We start from the raw sequence: 15,690 nt of genomic DNA on the forward strand, positions 1-15,690 counted from the left end.
TGATTCTTCCCTTTTGACAGTGAGAATTTGTAGCATATCATGTTTTCCATTTGCCTTGACTGACAGGAAGTTTCAGAGTGAAGACCTGAAAGGTTTCTGTCAGAATCTGTAGGCTATTATGATCAACACAAACCTATGGCTTTGGTTTACTCATTATTTTAGCATTTTACATATTCTTATAAGCCATCTCTATATCTTTACGAAAATAAGAAATATATGCAATAGTTGTAAATATTTAATTACTTAACAAATATTTGAGCTGTAAGCATAATTCATACTAATTAGGGCTACTGTACTAATTGATATATAAACATACTAATAAAGTCAGGCACTGTACTAATTGATATATAAACAGTATACCATTTTATCTTTAAGAAAATTTAAATGGGAAAATATTGACTATTAATTTTTTAGATGAGCAACCTCAGATTCAGAGAAGGTAAATAACTTGCCCTACCTAGATAGCAAAAAAGTGATGGAGTTAAATTAAAATTCAAGCCCATCAGAATCCAAAGCTCACATATTTACACTATTACACATGCTGACTTTCCATGCAAGGCATTATTAAAACGTTTTAAAGCTGAGTGTTCCTAGAACACAGACTGTTCCAGGCCTTGGACATTTTTAGCCTTCTATGTTGGCTGCACATAAGCATTGCACAGCATCTCTGGAGCAGCACAGGAAACGCTGGCTGGGGTTCTGTGGCAGCCATGCTCAACCTTAAGATCAACTGACTGGGTTGTTCTCATTAGGAAGTTTCGGCAGGATCATTCTGGTTCCATTTTCCATGCTGCAGGATTGTTCTGACGCCATTTTCCATGCTGTTTTTCCATAGACAGGTGTCCCCTGTAAATAGTGTGGGATGTGCTATCTTTGATGTACTTCACAAGCATTATTTCTAGCCTTGTGTGTGTACCATGTACTTTTTCTTCTAATTCTCTTATTTTGTTCTGTTTCCAGCTTCAAATTCTTAACTGTATATTGAGCAGAGCACTAACTAGTTAGCAATCTGAAGCTGGAAACAGAACAAAATAAGAGAATTAGAAGAAAAAGTACATGGTACACACACAAGTTCTATTATTTGCTTTTTCAATACAACTGCATTAAAAAAACTTAAATTGATTCATTGAGTGCAGAAACACTTTAAATCAGAAAACATACACCACAAATATTTAATTCCCAGTTTTTAAGCATATTGCTTGGTTTCAGAAAGAGAACAAGCCTTTTGTGATATTAATATTAGGGGAACAGATCTAAAATACATCAAATACATCTAAAATACATCAAAGATAGCACATCCCACACTAAAATTTATAATCAATATTTAGTATAATCCCATTTAGGTAGGACAAGTTATTTATGTTCTCCGAATCTGAGATTGCTTATCTAGTATGGCTGGTAGAAACAAGTATAGTAGGCTTCTGCTTGCAAATGAGAGAGATATAATGGGTTGAATAGTGTTCTCCCAAAATTCATGTCCCGAACCTCAGAATTTGACCCTATTTGGAAATGGGTCTTTGCCGAGGTAATTAGTTAAGATGTGTCATAATGGATTAGGGTAGACCTTGACTCCAACAACTTGTGTCCTTACAAGAATAGGAAAGGACATGGATATAATTAGTGGGTGGCCATGTAAAGATAGGGGGAGACACTGGAGCAATGGAGCTATAAATCAAGAAACATTGAGGATTACTAGAAGCCACCGAAAGGTAAGAAGAGAAAAGGAAGGATTCTGGAGCCGTCAGGTGGAGCATGGTCTTGCTAACACTGTGATTTTGGCTTTCTAATCTCTAGAAATTGTGACAGAATAAATTTCTGTTGTTGTATTAAATGAGCCACTTTGTCGCACTTTGTTTTGGCTGCCCAAGGATATTAATACCACAGAATAATGGTACCGGATTTAAACACTTACCTGAAACAAGAACAACAAGGACAAACCAGACTAAAATAAACAAAGATTTTCACAACAATGAACATCAGATAATGAAGGTCAGTGACTTAACAGATAAGAAATAAATGAATTGGCACTATGACTGTCCCAGAATACTGCCTTGAGAGTTTCCAGGTCATAACACAAAGGGAAAATCCTGGTAGAACCCAAAAGAATCCTAGAGTTGAAGAGAGGGAACCAAGATACTAAGGAAACAAACTGGATAGATTTCACAGAAAAGAATGGCATCGAGGAGAAAGATGTACAGAGAGAGAATTCTGAACTTCTGCAGAAACTTTGTAATTCATGGGCATTACGTAAAGTACTCAGAAGGGTTTTGCCCTGCAAGTAGGAAATAATAAGTTTTAGACTAAATGCTGCTTATCTCCACACCAAAAAAATCATAACAGAAACATTCAAAAGGATCAAACTGCTTCCAAGTAATTTAATTATGTCCCAGAAGAAAGTTCAAAAATATTTTTAGGAAAAAAAATATCCAACACCAAACAATATAAATTTCACATGGTCTGGTAGTCAATAAAAAACTATCAGCTCTTCAAAAAAGCAGGAAAACACAATGTATAAGGAGAAAAAATCAGCCCACTGAAACAGACATCAAGGTTAGAGTGTTCAGAGAGAAACATTAAAACAGACATAACTGTTTTCCGGATGTTCTGAAACTTAGGTAGAGCCATGGAAGATATAAAAAAGATTCAAATTAACTTCTAGCAATGGAAACTATAATGAGTGAGATGGGATTATACTATATAGGATTTACAGCAGTTTAGAGATTGGAGAAGAAAAGATTAGTGAAATTGAAGACATGGACATAGAAAATTTCCAAAATTAAACAAATGCAAAAAAAAGACCAAAAATGTAGATTATCAGTGAACTGTAGAATAATTTAAAGTGGCCTAATATACCTGTAATTAAAGTCCCTGAAGAAATAATCGCCAATAAAGCAAGGCATATCATAATCAAACTTGTCAAAACAAATGATAAAGAGATAATCTGAAAAGAGCCATAGAAAAAAGAAACTTTATACAGACAAAAAAGAAAAAAAAAGGAAGGATGACAGAAGACTTGTCAGTAAAAACAATGCAAACAGGTCAAGAATGGAAAAATGTCTTTGGTATATAGAAAGAAAAGTAACCTTTAAATTCTAAACCAGTGAAAACATTTCAAAAAGAAAAAAAATGTCTTTTTCAAACACACAAAAGATAAAATAATTTATCATCATTAAATCTGTCCTATAAGAATTATAAAAGAAAATCTTTTAGGCACAAAGAAAAACATCAGACAGAAATATGAACCTACTCAAAATAATAGCAGTGGAAATGGTAACTTTATTTTTTAAATAATTTAATATCTTTAAAATAAAAATGTTTCTTTGTATACCACCTTACACCAGCTAGAATGGCCAAAATTAATGAGACAGTAAACAATAAGTATTGGAGAGGATGTGAAGAAAGTGGAACTCTCTTACACTGTTGGTGGGAATACAAGTTGGTACAGCCACTTTGGAAAACAGTGTGGCGACTCCTTAAGAAATTAAAAACAGAGCTACCCTATGGCCCTGCAATTGCACTATTGGGTATTTATCCCAAAGATACAGATGTAGTGAAAAGAAGGGCCATCTATACCCCAATGTTCATAGCAGCAATGGCCATAATCGCCAACTGTGGAAAGAGCCAAGATGTCCTTCAACAGACAAATGGATAAAGAAGATATGATCCATACATACAATGGAGTATCATGCCTCCATCAGAAAGGATGAATACCCAACTTCTGTATCAACATGGACGGGATTGGAAGAGATTATGCTGAGTGAAATAAGTCAAGCAGAGACAGTCAATTATCATATGGTTTCATTTACTTGTGGAGCATAAGGAATAACACGGAGGACATCAGGAGAAGGAAAGGAAAAGTGAATTGGGGGAAATCAGAGAGGGAGACAAAGCATGAGAGACTGTGGACTCTGAGAAACACACTGATGATTTTGGGGGGAGGAGGGTAGAGGGTTAGGTGAGACTGGTGGTTGGTATTAAGGAGGGCATGTATTGCATGAAGAACTAGGTGTGGTGCATAAACAATGAATCCTGGAACACTGAAAAAATAAATAAAATTTTTTAAAAATGTAAATTATATTGTAGGATTTATGTAAGTATATATATGTGTGTATATACATACATACATATGTATAACTAATATTAATTATAAAAACAGAAAGTTGAGAAGGGAAGAAATGGGAGTAATGGTTCTTATACCACAGATGATGTGGTACAATGTTACCTGAAGGCAGACCTAACACATGATAAGTTAAATATGTATACTTGGAGGCAGACAACTTATGATTAACTTAAGATGTATAATATAAATTTTAAAGCAACTGATGGAACAAAAGAGTCATCACTAAACCAACAATGGAGATAAAACAGACCAAAAACAAACAAATAAGAAAACCCTCATACATAAGAATGCAGACAAGGAGGAAAAAGAGGGGGGAAAAAGTAAATAAAAGCAAGATTCAACTATGGGTTGTGTATAAAAAAAACAATATAAAGAAATAGATTAAAAGTACAAGGATGGACAAATATAAAACATACTAACACTAGTCACAACAAAGCTGGAGTGTCTATATTAATATAAGGAAAAGTAATTTCAGACAAAAGAATATTACCAGAGATAATGAAGATCATTTCATAATGACAAGAAGGACAAACTAATCAAGAGGACATGACAATCCTATAAATCCTATATATTTCTATCCTTAAGAGTAAAACTTGAGGGCGCCTGGGTGGCTCAGTGGGTTAAATCCTCTGCCTTCAGCTCAGGTCATGATCCCAGGGTCCTGGGATTGAGGCCCACATCAGGCTCTCTGTTCAGCGGGGAGCCTGCTTCCCTTCCTCTCTCTCTGCCTGCCTCTCTGCCTACTTGTGATCTCTGCCTGTCAAATAAATAAATAAATAATCAAAAAAAAATTAAAAGAGTAAAACTTGAAAATTCATGGAGCAAAACCAGACATGACTGCAGGAAAAATAGTCAAATTCATAAATTTAGTCAAATATTTTAATATTACTCTTTGACTAATAGAACAAGTATAGAAAACACAAGATGTAAAGACATGAACACGTAAGTAACTAACGTCTCAGTGATATTTATAGAACATTACACAGAACAGTACCAGAATGCACATTCTAATGTGCATACAACATTTGAAACCATATCTTACACCATCAAAGTATGACTAAATTAAAAATTCAGTTCATAAAAATTATTTTCTTGGAGATGGCAGTGGAGTCGAAGGACCTTAGGCTTCTCTCATCTAACTAGATAACCATCAAATAATCCTAAATACCACAGAAATCAACCTGAAGATGGAGAAAACAGACTCCACAATCAAAGGGAGAGGGGAGGCCACGATGAAGAAGGTAGAAAGTGCATAAACATGGCTTATGGGAGAAACAGACCATGGGTGCTTCAGAGGGGAGGGAGTCATGGTTGGGAAAAGGGTGAGAGAGAGAGAGAGAAAGAGAACAAACTGGGAAACATACAAAGAGAATGCTTCCCCAACACCATTGGCTTAGAAAACAAGAGGAACTGAATTTCCTGAGTTCTTGCACAGTGGGGCTTAAAGCCTGGAGTTTTAAAGGTCAGTGGGCTTAGCTGAGTCCTGAGGCCACTACACTAATCCTGGAGGAAAGCAAACAATCCAGGGGCAGGCAGTGTGGAAACAGCAATCTGAAGAACCCTTGGGACATGCAATGGGGAGATTATGTGCTCTTCTCAGAGCATGTCACTGAGAGGCAGCATTCACAGAGACACCTCTCTGGGAACGAAGGGACTAGATGGTGCCATTTCCCACCTCTGCCCCTCAGCATAATCAGAGAGCAGCACAGTCCCCACACTGGCTAACTTGCATATACCAGGCCCTACCCGACTATGCTCTGGTGGGACTGCCCATATAAGTCAAGCTTGCCTTAGTCCCAGTGGGGTGGACCCCTCCCACAGAAGTTCAACACAACTCCTGCTCACACCATGTGTCCCAACCAGGGAGTTCTGCAGGGCCTCAGTTCTGGTGGAAGTGGTGATAAATCTCATTTCATAAGCAGACCACATGACACTTAGTTAAAACTTGCCACATTTAGGTGAGGAACCAAACACTGCCACAGCAGGCAAGGAGAGCCTCTGCAGAGGACTGGCCTGAAGGACAGAGCAAAACTCAATAGCAAGGCTCATGAAGCACAAACCAGAGACACTCCTTGAAGGGCCAGGCCCTGGGCACTATATGACCTCCTCATCATAAGGCCATTACTTTCAGGAACAGGAGACATAACTGGGTTTTGTAATATACAGAAGAAGGCAGAGACATAGACAAAAATGCCAAGATGGAGGAATTTATCCCAAATGAAAAAGCAAGATAAGACCAAGGCCGGCAATCTAAGTGAAACATATATAAGTAACATGCCATATGAAGAATATAAAGCAAATCATAAGGATACTCACTGGGCTTGAGGAAAGAATAAAAGACATCAGTGAGACCCTTATCACAGAAATAAAAGAGTTAAAAAAGAATCAGAGATGAAGAATGCAATAAGACTGGAAACAGGCTTGAGGCAACAAAGTGCGCTGAAAGAAGTAGAGGAATGAATTAGTGACATCAAAGAGTAACAGAAAATAATGAAGCTGAAGAAAAGAGAGAAAGAAGAATTATGGAACATGATAATAAACATAGGGAACTTGTAAGTGACTCCATCAAACGTAGTAACATTTTTATTGTAGGAGTCCCAGAAGAGAGAGAAAAGGGAACAGAAAATTTATTCCAAGAAATAATAGCTGAAAATTTCACCAGTCTGTGGAAGGAGTCATCCAGACTCACGAGGCACAGAGAACTCCCATCAAAATCAACAAAAGAAGGCCAACACCAAGATATATTATAATTAAATTTGTAAAATAGAGTGATAAGGAAAAAAATCTTAAAAACAGCAAGACAAAAGAAAATCCATAAGGGTAGCTGGAGATTTCTCAACAGAAACTTAGCCAGAAGACAGTGGTCTGATATATTCACAGTGCTGAATGGGAAAAATCTGCAGGTAAGGATACTCTATCCAGAAAGGCTAGCATTCAGAATTGAAGGAGAGATAAAGGGTTTCTCAGACAAATAAAATCTAAAGGAGTTCATGGCTACTAAACCAGCCCTGCAAGAAATACTAAAAGGGCCACTTTGAGTGTAAAGGAGAAACCAAAAGTGACAAAGACAGGAAAGGATCAGAGGAAATTTCCAAAAACAATGAAAAAACAAATAATAAAATGACAATAAATACATGTATTGTAATTTCTTTGAATGTAGATAGAATAAAGGCTCCAATCAAAATGCAATGGGTGTCAGAATTGAGATGTCTCTATGTTTCCTATAAGAAACTCATTTTAGGGGCACCTGGGTGGCTCAGTGGGTTAAAGCCTCTGCCTTCAACTCAGGTCATGATCCATCCCAGGGTTCTGGAATCGAGCCCTGCATTGGGCTTTCTGCCTGGTGGGAAGCCTGCCTCCCTTCCTTTATCTCTGCCTGCCTCTCTGCCTACTTGTGATCTCTCTCTGTCAAATAAATAAATAAAATCTTTAAAAAAAAAAAAAAAACTCATTTTAGACCTGCAGACCGAAAGGGAGGGAATGGAGAAAAACTTATCATGCAAATGGATATCAAAAGAAAGCTAGAGTAGCAATATTTGTATTAGACAAATTAGACTTTAAAACAAAGTTTTAATAGGGGACAATCCAACAAGCTCTAACAACAGTAAATATTTATGCACCCAACATGGGAGCACCAAAATACATAAAAACAATAACCAATATAAAGGAACTTCATATTTATATATAAAGGAATGGTAATAATAGATTTTAATATCTACTTACATCAATGGACATATCATCTAAACAGAAAATCAATAAGGAAACAATGGCTTTGAATGACACACTAGACTAGATGGATTTAACAGATATATTCAGAACACTCTACACTAAAACAGCAGAATACACATTCTATTCAAGGGCATATGGGGCATTCTCCAGAATAGATCACATTTTAGATCAGAAATCAGATCTTAACAAATAAAAAAAGACTGAGATCATAGCAGACACTTTTCTAACCACAACATTATGAAACTAGAAATCATTATGAAACTAGAGAAAAATTGGAAAGACCACAAATACATGAAGGTTAAACAACATGCTACTAAACAATGAATGGGCCAACCAGGAAATCAAAGAAGAAATTAAAAAAAAAAAAAACCATGGAAACAAATGGAAATGAAAACACAATGATCTAAAACCACTGGGATGCAGCAAAAGTGGTTATAAGAGGGAAATACATAGCCATACATGTCTACCCTAAGAAGCAGGAAAATCTCAAATAAACCATTGAACCTTACACCTAAGGGAGATAGAAGAAGAACAACAAATGAAGTCTAAAGCCAGCGGTGGAAGAAAATCATAAAGATCAGAGCAGAAATAAGTGATATAGAAACAAAAAAAGAAACAATACAACATATGAATGAAACCAGGAGTTGGTTCTTCGAAAATAATAAAATTGATAAACCTTTAGCTAGAGCTATCAAAAAGAAAAGAGAAAGTACTTGAATAAATAAAATCACAAATGAGAGAGGAGAAATAACAACTAATACACAGAAATACAAACAATTATAAGAGAATATTATAAAAAACTATAAGCCCACAAACTGGACAACCTGGAAGAAAAGGATACATTCCTAGAAACATACAAACTACCAAAACTGAAATACGAAAATATAGAAAACTTGAACAGACCCAAAACCACAAAAAACCTGAATCAGTAGTCAAAAAACTCATAACTCCAAGGCCAGATGGCAGAGTCTACCAAATATTTAAAGAAGAGTAAATACCTACTCTTCTCAAACTATTCCAAAAAATAGAAAAAGAAAACTTCCAAATTCATTTTATGAAGTCAGAATCATGGAATGCCAAAACCCTACCCTAAGGCCAAAACCAGATAAAGGCCTCACTAAAACAGAATTACAGGCCAGTGTCCTGTACTGATAAACATGTGCAAAGATTCTCAATAAAATGCTAGCAAACCGAATCCAACAATACAGCAAAAAGTCACTCATGACAATCAGGTGGGACTTACTCTGATTTGCAAGCGTGGCTCAGTATTTGCAAATCAGTCAACATAATATACTACATGAATAAAAGAAAGGACAAGAACCATATGTTCCTTTCAAATAGATGCAGGAAAAGCATTTGACAAAGTACAACATCCACTCATGATAAAAACCCACCACAAAGCAGGCTTAGAGCAAACATACTTCAACTTAATAAAGGCCACCTATGAAAAACCCAAAGGTAAGATCATCCTCAATGGGAAAAAACTGAGAGCATCTCCTCTACGGTCAGAGACAAGACAGGGATGTCCACTCTCACCACTGTTATTTAACACAGTACTGGAAGTCCTGGCCACAGCAGTCAGACAATACAAAGAAATAAAATGCACCTAAACTGGCAAGGAAGAAGTACAACTTACACTATTTGCAGGTGACACGATACTCTACATAGAAAACCCGAAAGACTGCACCCAAACTACTAAAACACAAATTCAGTAAAGTCACAGGATACAAAATCAATGTACAGAAATCTGATGTATTTCCATACATCGATAATGAACCAGTAGAAAGAGAAATTAAGGAATCAATCCCATTTATAATTTTATCAAAGGGACACGTGGGTGGCTCGGTCTGTTAAGCATCTGCTAAGCATCTGTCCTGAGATGGAGTCCCACATTGGGCTCCCTGCTCTGCGGGGATCTGCTTCTCCCTCTGCCTGCTCTGCCTGTTCTGCCTGCAGCTCTCCATGCTTCTATTCTCTCTCTGACAAATATAAGATAAAATAAAATAAAGTAAAATTTCACCAAAAACCACAGATACCTAGGAATAAAGCTATCCAAAGAGGTGGAAGACCTATACTGTGAAAATTATAAAACACTGATGAAAGAAATGGAAAATGACACAAAGAAAGGAAAAAACATTTCATGTTCACAGATTGGGGAAAAAAAAAACCACTTTTTTTAAAAAAAGATTTTATTTATTTTTGAGAGAGAGAGAGAGAGGAGGAGGGCAGGAACAGGGAGAGGGTCAGAGAGAGAAGCAGACTCCCCACTGAGCAGGAAGCCTGATATGGGACTCTGATCCCAGGACTCTGGGATCATGACCTGAGCCAAAGGCAGATGGTTAGCAGACTCAGAACAAACATTGCTAAAATGTTTATAATGCCCAAAGTTATCTACACACTTAATGCAATCCCTATCAAAATACCAACAGCATTTTTCACACAGTAGAACAATCCTACAATTTGTATAAAATGACAAAAGACTCCTAATAACCAAAGCAACCTTGAGAAAGAAAGCAAAGCTTTTGTTTGCCATCTCTATGTCTTCTTTTACAAAATGTCTCTTCATGTCTTCTGCCCACTTTATAATTGGACTGTTATTGTTTTCTGTGTATTGAGTTGTAGAAGTTCTTTGTATATTTTGGAAACTAACCCTTTGTCAGATAATGTCATTTGCAAGTATCTTTTCCAATTCCAGAGGCTGCCTTTTAATTTTATTGATTGTTACTTCGCTGTGCAGAAGCTTTTTATTTTGATAAGTCCCACTAGTTTATTTTTGTTTTTGTTTCCCTTGCCTCAGGAGACATATCTAGAAGGAAATTGTTATGGTCAATGTCTTGTTCTCCTCTAAGATTTTTATAGTTTCAGGTCTCACATTTAGATCTTTAATCCATTTTTAATTTATTTTTGTGTAGGATGTAAACAAAGTGGTTAAAAAAACAAAAAACAAAGAAAACATTATTTTGCATGTTGCTGTCTAGCTTTCCCAGCACCATTTGTTAAAGATTCTCTTCTTCCCATTGGATATTCTTTCCTGTTTTGTCCAAGATTAATTGAACATATAGTTGTGGGTTCATTTCTGGGTTTTCTATTCTGTTCTGTTGATATATGAGTCTATTTTTGTGCTAATACCATACTGTGGTATTAGAACTCATACAGGAATTCAGTAAAGTGTCAGGATATAAAATCAATGCACAGAAATCAGCTGCATTTCTATACACCAACAGCAAGACAGAAGAAAGAGAAATTAAGGAGTCAATCTCATTTACAATTGTGCCCAAAACAATAAGATACCTAGAAATAAATGTAACCAAACAGGCAAAGAATCTGTACTCAGAAAACTATAAAGTACTCATGAAAGAAATCGAGGAAATCACAAAAAAATGGAAAAACGTTCCATGCTCACGGATTGGAAGAACAAATACTGTGGAAATGTCTATGCTACCTAAAGCAATCTACACATTTAATGCAATCCCTATCAAAATACCATTAACTTCTTTCAAAGAAATGGAACAAATAATCCTAAATTTTATATGGAACCAGAAAAGACCCCAAGTCAGAGGAATGTTGAAAAGAAAGCCAAAGTTAGTGGTATCACAATTCCAGACAGTTCAAGTTCTATTACAAAGCTGTCATCATCAAGACAGTATGGCACTGGCACAAAAACAGACACATAGATCAATGGAACAGAATAGAGAGCCCAGAAATAGACCCTCAACTCTATGGTCAACTAATCTTCAACAAAACAGGAAAATATGTCCAATGGGAAAAAGACAGTCTCTTCAACAAATGGTGTTGGGAAAATTGGACAGCCACATACAGAAGAATGAAACTGGACCATTTTCTTATACCACACACACAAAAATAGACTCAAAATGGGTGAGAGACCTCAATGTGAGAAAGGAATCCAACAAAATCCTTGAGGAGAATACAGGCGGCAATCTCTTCGATCTCAGCCCCAGCAACTGCTTCCTAGGAACATCGCCAAAGGCAAGGGAAGCATGGGCAAAAATGAACTATTGGGACTTCATCAAGATCAAAAGCTTTTGCACAGCAAAGGAAACTGTCAACAAAACCAAAAGACAACTGACAGAATGGGAGAAGATGTTCACAAGTGACATATCATACAAAGGGCTAGTATCCAAAATCTATAAAGAACTTAACAAACTCAACACCCAAAGAACAAATAATCCAATCAAGAAATGGGCAGAGGACATGAAAAGACATTTTTGCAAGGAAGATATCCAGATGGCCAACAGATACGTGAAAAAGTGCTCAACATTACTCGGCATCAAGGAAATACAAATCAAAATCACAGTGAGATGCCACCTCACGCCAGTCAGAATGGCTAAAATTAACAAGTCAGGAAATGATAGATGCTGGTGAGGATGCGGAGAAAGGGGAACCCTCCTACACTGTTGGTGGGAATGTGAGCTGGTGCAGCCACGCTGGAAAATAGTATGGAGGTTCCTGAAAAAGTTGAAAATAGAGCTATCCTACAACCCAGCAATCGCACTACTGGGTATTTACCCTAAAGATACAAATTTTAGTGCTCCATACCTGAATGTCTATAGCAACAATGTCCACAATTTCCAAACTATGGATAGAACATATATGTCCATCAACAGATGAATGGATAAAGATGATGTGGTATATATATACAATGGAATACTATGCAGCCTCCAAAATAAATGAAATCTTGCCATTTGCAATGACGTAGATGGAACTAGAGGGTTCTATGCTGAGCAAAATAAGTCAATCAGAGAAAAACAATTATCCTATGATCTCACTGATATGAGGAATTTGAGAGGCAGGGTGGGGGTCTGGGGGTAGGGAAGGAAAAAATGAAACAAGATGGGATCAGGAGAGAGACAAACCATAAGAGACTCTTAATCTCAGGAAACAAACTGAGAGTTGTTGGGAGGTGGGAGGGGTAGGAATAGGGTGGCTAGGTGATGGACATTGGGAAGGGTATGTGCTATGGTGAGTGCTGTGAAATGTGTAAGCCTGATGATTCACAGACCTGTACCCCTGGGACAAATAATATATTACATGTTAAAAATAATAATAATAATAAAAAAATAAATAAATAAAAATGACCTTGAAACTAACAAAAACCAAACACAACATACCAAAACTTAAAGAACGCAGCAAAAGCAGTAAGAAGAGGGATGTGTATAGTCATAAATACTAACATGAAGAAAAAAGAAAACGAAAAAAGAAAAATCTCAAACAACCAAACTTTACACCTGAAAGAACTAGAAAAAGAACAAATAAAGCCCAAAGTAGTTGAATGAAGGAAATAACAAAGATCAAAGCAGAAACAAATGAATTAGAGAAGAGAAAAACAACAGAAAAGATTCAGCAAAACTAAGAGTTGGGGTTTTTTAAAAGATAAAGTTAACAAACTTTTAATGGATTTACAAAGGAAAAAAGAAAAAGGATTGAAATGAAATTACAAATGAAAGAGGAGACATTACAATGAATACAACAGAAATACAAGGGATCTTAAGAGACTAAGATAAATAATTACAAGCCAAGTGAATATCCTAGAAAAAAGAATAAATTTCTAGATACATACAACCTATCAAGACTGAATCATGAAGAAAATCTGAACAGACCAATAATGAGTCAGCAGACTGAATCAGTAAGCACAAACCTTGCAAAAAGAAAAGCCCAGGACCAAATGGCTTCACAGACAGCTCCTACCAAACATTTAAAGAAGAATTAATGCCAATCCTTCTCAAATTCTTCCAAAAAGTTGAAGAGTTACCCTGATACACAAAGCTAGATAAGGATACTACAAGGAAAAATGTAAAACAAAAAACTACAGACCAGTATTGTTGATGAACAGAGATATAAAAATTCTCAATAAAATACTAGCAAATTGAATGCATAGCACATTAAAAGTATTCACAGCATAACAAAGAAGGATTTATCCCTGGGATGCACAGATGGTTCAGCATACAAAAATAAAAAAATGTGATACATCACATTAATAGAATAAAAGACAAAAATCATATGATCATCTCAATAGATGCAGAAAGAGCATTTGATAAAATTCAACATTCTTTCATATTAAACTCCTAGGGACAGAAAGAAGTTAAATTGAAAATCTTACTACAAACATCATACTCAACAGTGAAAAAATGAAAGCTTTTACTCTAAGATTAGCAGCAAGGCAAGAAATGCATACTCTGGACACCTTTATTCAATATAATACTGGAAGAACTAGCCAGAGAATTTAGACAAGAAAAAGAAATAAAGGCATACAAAATTGGAAAGGAAGACATGAAAATGTCTCTGTTTACTGAAGACATAATCTTATACCCTTAAGACTACTAACACACTATTAGAATATGGACCATATCTTCCTTATCCATATTTAGAATAAATGAATTCGGTAAAGTTTCATGATAAAAAAAAATCAATACAAAAAATCAGTTGTACTCCTCCCATACCCTAACAACTATAAAAGGAAATAAAACAATCTCATTTATTATAGCATCGAAAACAATAATATGTCTAGAAATAAATTTCACCAAAGAAGTGGAGGATCTATACACCGAAAACTGTTAAGACACTAATGAAAGAACTCTGAAGACACAAATAAATGTGAAGATATCCTGGGCTCAAGGATGGTCTGAGTTATTATCATTAAAATGTCCATCCTACCCAAAGACATCTATAGAGCCACGTCCTCTCTCAAAATTCCAATATCAAAAAAATCTCCAATGTTAATTTTTCACAGAATTCCAACTTTTCACAGAAATAGAAAAAAAAACCACAAAAAGTCACATGAAACAAAAAATGAATCAAAATAGCCAAAGCAGCCTTGAAGAAGTATAAAGCTGAGGCCTTATACTTTGTTTTTAAAATATATTACGAAGCTATGGTAATCAAACAGTATGGTGTTCGCATAAAAACAGGCATAAAAGAACAACGAAACAACTAAGAGCTCAAAATAAACCCACATATAAAGGTCAACTAATATTTGACAAGAGAGCCAAGGATACTCAATAGGAGAAAGGATAGTTTCTTTAAAAAAAAAAAAAAAAAAGCTGGGGTGGGGTGTTGCTGGGACAACTGAATACTCCCATACAGAAAAAATGAAACTGGACCCCTAATACCACTCACAAAAATGAACTGGACTTACAAAGGAAAAAAGAAAAAGGACTGAAATAAAATAATCCTTAGAATTAAGGACTTGAAATTGTAAAATTCCTAGAAGAAAATAGAGGAAAAAAGTTCCTTGACATCAGTTTTGGCAATGATTTTTTTGGAAATGACACCAAAAGTACAACCAACAAAAGCAGTTATCAACAAGTGAGACTACATCAAATTAAAAAAGCTTTTGTACAGCAAAAAACAATCAACGAAATGAAAAGGCAACCCTACAGAATGGGAGAAAATATCTGCAAATCATGTATCTGATACGGGGTTAATATCTAAAAGATGTAAGAAACTCAAACTCAATAGCAAAAAAAAAAAAAAAAAAAGCAAAAAAAAAGAAATCTGATTTAAAAATGGACAAAGGGGGGGTGGTCTGGGTGGCTCAGTGGGTTAAGACCTCTGCCTTCGGCTCAGGTCATGATCCCAGGGTCCTGGGATTGAGCCCTACATTGGGCTCTCTGCTCAGCGGGGAGCCTGCTTCCCTTCCTCTCTCTCTGCCTGCCTCTCTGCCTACTTGTGATCTCTGTCTATCAAATAAATAAATAAAAATCTTTAAAAAAAATGGACAAAGGATCTGAATAGACATTTTCCCCAAAGAAGACGTACAAATCACCAATAGGTAATTACAAAGGTGCTCAACATCACTAATCATCAGGGAAATGCAAATCAAT

General features: G+C 35.9%; 1 protein-coding gene across 4 annotated transcripts in view; it reads right to left on the bottom strand.

Annotated features, from left to right (window-relative positions):
• KIFAP3 (kinesin associated protein 3) overlaps positions 1–15,690 on the bottom strand; it is a 181,291-nt gene that overhangs the window by 109,266 nt on the left and 56,335 nt on the right. The gene's annotated exons all lie outside the window — the stretch shown is intronic.

This window comes from Mustela lutreola, chromosome 14, assembly GCF_030435805.1.
Source record: "Mustela lutreola isolate mMusLut2 chromosome 14, mMusLut2.pri, whole genome shotgun sequence".
Lineage (NCBI taxonomy): Eukaryota > Metazoa > Chordata > Mammalia > Carnivora > Mustelidae > Mustela > Mustela lutreola.